The sequence below is a fragment of the Aegilops tauschii genome, chromosome 7 (assembly GCF_002575655.3).
Source record: "Aegilops tauschii subsp. strangulata cultivar AL8/78 chromosome 7, Aet v6.0, whole genome shotgun sequence".
NCBI lineage: Eukaryota > Viridiplantae > Streptophyta > Magnoliopsida > Poales > Poaceae > Aegilops > Aegilops tauschii.
In genome coordinates this window covers 278,505,589-278,511,034 of record NC_053041.3, presented here as the reverse complement: position 1 = coordinate 278,511,034, position 5,446 = coordinate 278,505,589, and the positions used below count along the sequence as shown (strand labels likewise).

At 44.0% G+C, this 5,446-nt stretch overlaps 1 long non-coding RNA gene across 1 annotated transcript; it reads right to left on the bottom strand.

Moving 5' to 3' along the window:
• Positions 1-1,039: 1,039 nt before the first annotated feature.
• On the bottom strand, positions 1,040-4,687 carry LOC109756358 (uncharacterized). Its single transcript, XR_002231223.4, has 5 exons — positions 4,023-4,687; positions 3,845-3,945; positions 3,686-3,742; positions 2,629-2,741; positions 1,040-1,316 (listed from the first exon to the last, which is right to left on the bottom strand). It is a non-coding gene; the product is annotated as an uncharacterized lncRNA (long non-coding RNA).
• Between the last annotated feature and the right edge of the window lie 759 nt (positions 4,688-5,446).

Below are 5,446 nucleotides of genomic sequence, written 5' to 3'. Positions count from 1 at the left end.
TTCGAAGTCATGACCGCGGGCACAGCGGACAAGGTGGCCTTGTATTGGTATGCTGAGCCGTCTGTTTTAACACACATGAGCTGGTGTGGTGATTATACACACACGCACGCATGCACACGAACTGCATGCACGCAACACTCACACAAACACATGCAGCCACGCACGCACGCAACACTCACACATACACACGCAGCCACGCACGCACGCAACACTCACACGCGCACACGCACGCATGCATGCACACACCACACGACCAACACACACTCTCACGCTCAAGTGCTCAACCTACACATGCATGCGCACACATCAGGTCCTGACAAACACATACACAACCAGGTGGTTCCCGCGCACGGGTTGGAGTGTTGTCGCGCCTGCGTAAATTTGTGTTTATCTGACCCCTCTCCTATGCGAACTTGCAGGTGGGGCCCACAAGGAACGTAGTCAATTTAACTAGTCAACATAGTGCCACGCAGACTATTTGGCCGGTTAACAGAGTGCACACTACAAGAAATATGTCAACTTGTCACCCTCACTATTGGTCGCTGAAAGGTCATAGTTTTTCATTTGCGACATTTTTGTGACCAAAAACATAAGGTCAAAAGCTGGCAGTCGTAAACTGAAATTAATGACCTTCTATAAAAGGTCGTTGGTTCTTCGACCAAAATTTTGGTCACTAGCAGCCTCCCCAGACCACGTAGGATCCAGCATGGCAAGCTGACGTGGATAAGAATCAGCCCGGTCCAGTTCGGTGTTTTACATGGGCCAAGCCCAACAATTCAGCTTTTTTATATTTTTTTCCTATTAATTTTAGTCAGCCACATGGGCCAGGCCCAACATTTCAGCCTTTTTATCTTTTTTTTCTGCCAAATTATGTTTAACCAAATAACTCCAGCCCAATGTTTTTCAAGCTTTTTCTTTCCTGGGCCTTGGCCTTTCCACATTCACTTATTTTCTATTCATTTTTTACCCAAAATATTTGTCCAATATAATTTGATCCTCGGCCTCTTTTAAGGTCCAACTCCAACCCATTTAACAAACATTTTCAAACCAATTTGAATAACAATATGAATCACCACCAATTAGCTGAATATTACATAAATATCTCAAAACTCACATTCTACAAATTTCCATCACATCCGTATTTTATACAGATCCAAGCAACCTACAACATTACGTATTCAAGCATTCAGCTGCTGAAATACTCTAGAACAGGAAAGAATAAATAGAACTATCTAGTGCTTCACAACAAGAAAACATGTAGTCTGCTTCTTCAAGTACTGCTTCTTCCTTAGCAATGACAGGCTGATGCAAAACATCTGGGCATTCAAAAGAGAACAAAAAGTATGTCACTGATATAAGAAATCTTACACGAATACTTTTAAAATAAAAACTAAAGGCACATGAGATAGAAACAAGTGATTTGAGATGGAAAGTTAGCCAACAGAATATATATAAAAGATCTTTTTGCAATACAATTATCTTATGTACATATGAATGACACCCAAGTAATTTGAGATGGAAACAAGTACATCTAGCAATCTAACATGTATAGTGGCACCAACAAAAGAGCAAGACACGGAAGAATTTTAGCTTTACATAATGTCTACAAGAACAGGACCCTGATACAGGATTTAGCTTGTCCTCAACACTGTTAACAAGGTACTGAAAGTAGCTATGTGCATCAGCCTCACCAAGTCTTATCATGAATTGGTTGCTTTTAAAAACTATACTATATTTCTGGACAGCAAACTAAATAGACGGCTGCTCTCAAACCGTACATCCAAACAAAGCAAATAAGTACTCTACGGAAACCTTAGAACATGCTTTACAACTCATACGTAGAGGCTAACTTGAAATTATGAGCATAACGAACTCGTTTTTCAGTTAGAAGCTCGCTGTCCAAAACTGTCAGGTAGTGCAGTTTTTTAGCTGAACCAAATTCAGTTTACACAGAGGTAAGGAACTACTTCAAAAACTGAGGTAAGTAAGGAACTACTTCAAAAACAGAGGTGCTAACTATGTTTACACAGAAAAACTGTACTATATTTCTGGACAGCAAACTAAAATAGACGGCTGCTCTCAAACCGTACATCCAAACGAAGCAAATAAGTACTCTACGGAAACCTTAGAACATCCTTTACAACTCATATGTAGAGGTCAACTTGAAATTATGAGCATAACGAACTCGTTTTTCAGTCAGAAGCTCGCTGCCCAAAACTGTCAGAAAAGCGTATAAATAGATTCAGACCAATTGGTAAAGCGTATAAAATGAAATTTCCGCCGATTCAGTAAAGCGTATAAATAGATTCAGACCAATTGGTAAAATGAAATCTACTCCATGAGATTTAGTCAACTTTAGGGAGCATCGCAGATTCAGACCAATATTTGCAAGCATGTAAATACTGGTTCAACACTAGGGAGTACTGACTTTTTGTGGCAGCAAGAAAGCAACTCAATTTGGCAAGCAGTGCAATGCCAAGTGAATTTAGTCAAACATGCAAGTGAATTTAGAGTAGTAGCACTAGGGACTAGGGACTGACAGCAGTAGCACTAGATTCAATCAAGTGAAAGTGAATTTAGAGCAGCAGCAAAATCAGGGAATGTGAGAGAGGTAGAGGGAGGCTCAACCATGAATTGCTGCTGCCCCATGGTTGGGTATGTAATTGTCGCCGCTCCTCCTTGTGGATGCCGAGGTCGGAGACACCGGATCCGTGCGGGCATCCACCTCCCATCCGCACGAGCTGAAGCAAACCATAGCAGATGAACATCATTTAAACAACATTGAACATCATTCAGATGCTTTAGAAGCATAACAGAGTGAACATCATTCGCATGCTCTTCAGTACGATATCTCAGATTTTTCAACTAAGCAAAACATGCATACTGTAACACTTCAGTACAAATGTAAGTAATGTCTCTTCCATCATCATCTTCTTGTGTAACAACAAACGAGAGGATGCACACATTTTAGTCTCACTAATCAGTCTGGTTATCTGCTATGCTAACATACAAATAACCAGACTCCTCTTTACTGATAAACATGACATAGCTGTCAGCCATGTGGAAAAGGCAAGCTTATGATGTTACATGCCGATTACAGAGGAGTATTTTCATGGAACCTGAGCCTAGAGAAGAGAATAAAGGATAAGCAGTGGTTCTATAGCAGCCTGGGATATGTGGACATATGCATACTGAACAAATGGTACAAGCAGTAGGGGACAAAACATCACAATGGGTCATGCTATCGCCAGGCTTAAATTGTATCCTCATTAGATACTTTGATGTTGATGGTTCCTGGTAAGTATGCGCAACCTTGTACCGAGCGACAAATTAATGAGATGCTTGATGTCGATGGTTTATACAACCTTGCACCCATCAACAAATTAATGAGACACTTGATCTTGATGGTTGCTACACAACCTTGTGCCTATCGGCAAAATTTTGGTACTGTAGAGTACGACCATCTATCTACGACGGAGCCGAGGGAACGGTTGCACGGGTCAATTCCTCAATCGCGGTGTCCCTAGAGATCCCAAACGGCTATCCTGTGTAGGACACGTTTCGAAATTCTGAAGGCAGTAGGAACCATAGCAAAACGATTTTATTTACTTGGAATCGGCTCTGTATGTTCAGTTAGCATAGCAGATAACATTTGCGTAACACTTCAGTACGAATGTAATCTCACCAATCAGTCTGGAACCACAGGAATCTTGGCATGCACACATTTTAGCAAGCGTCTTCCCTGCGATGGAAACAGCACCGACGAGAGATGTCAAACACAAGCCTCACGAAAATTTAGAACAGCAAGGGACGAGTACCGGACGACAGCAGGAAGAAACCACACCTGAGATGTAAGGCTGCAAAACACCGGCACCGCGGACGCCCGTCCATCCAGCCAGCCTCCGGCAATGGCGGCACGCGAGGTCACCAACCACGGATGCATGCCTGACATGAATGTAATCAGTCTAGGTCCCGCCGTACATGAGAGGAGATGGAAGACTTGGCAAGGACGGCGTACATACCTTGGGCATCTAGGTCCCGCCGGAGATGCGCCGTCGTCGACGGCCACCGCAGTAGCAATCTCCGGTGTGGTCCGGTGTGCCGCACAAGACCGAGAGCAGGCGGTGGATCCCGATGCGGCCGGCCTCCATCACGCAGGTGGGTGCGGATCCGGCGCCGCCGTCGCCGGAACTGGTGCGCCCCATCCATCTATCCATGGGTGGGCGTGGATGGGTGGGTGGATCCGTGGAAAAGGGGGTTTCCATGGGTGGATGGACGAGATGAGGAGGGAGGTCGGCCGGAGGTGGGGATGGGGCCGGAGACGGGGAGACGAGGTCGCCGGTGGGGGTGGGGATCGGCGGCGGCGGCGGAGACTGGAGAGGAATCGGGGGTGGGGAAGAGGAGCAGTTTGCGGGCAGCTTCGCGGGGCTCCACTCGTGAATCTGGGCATGGGCTCGATCTTGGGTCAGCCTCGACCTTGTCTACGGTGAGGGTCGTCGACGGTGGCGGTGGGGGTGGGGTTGGTGGTGGCGGTGGGGGTGGGGTTGGTGGCGGCGGCGGATCGAGATCTGAGGGAGGGAGATGGTTGAAGGCGGCGGCTGTGGATGCGTAGGAGCGGAGCTCTAGGGTTCGCGCAAGAGGGAGAAAGGCTGGATGAATGGATCGATGGACGGATGTTTACTGCGGTGGGCTGCATGAATGGATGGATGGATGGAAGTTTGCCATGTCACTGATCCATGCCACAACAGATTGCACCAATCATAATTCAGCTAGTGTAATTTTGTTTTTTTCTTCTGTTTTCTTATATTTTGTACCCTCTTCTACTGGATAAACATTCAACATATTACCCGTTTATATAAATTTTTCAAATGGCCCAATATTTTGCGCATTTGCGTATCTTGGGACGACAAACAATATTGATTTGAGGGGTTTTCATTTTGTTTGCACAAAAAATCATTTTTCAATTTTTGGAGTGCCAATAATCGTTTTTTTGTGAAGAACCTGCCATATATTTGTTGCAAAATTGGTACCAAATCATTTTTCTAAAATATTAGGCTATATTTTACGCACAATTGACCAAATGCTTGGTTGTTAAAAGATTTGGTCCACCTCTAGTAAAAAAGACAAATTTCCACCGATTCAATAGGAAGCGGCTAAAATCTGAACTGCAACTGCCTCATAGTTTGCTCTATATTTTTTCCAAAAATCATTTGTAGGTACATAAGTATCTATTTAATCAGAGAAACACCAAAAAAATTCAAGATTCAACCACTAGCTAGGAACGGTCATGCCCGCCGTTTTGACTGCATTTTGAAACGGGCATAAAAATTCAAAAAAAATCAAAAAATTGGAAAAACTTCGCATTGTGTCATTATATGTGACAAAGTTACCAGAAAAATAATAAACTTGTGATACGGCAATTCTTTTAAAAAAGTGTTCTCAGAAA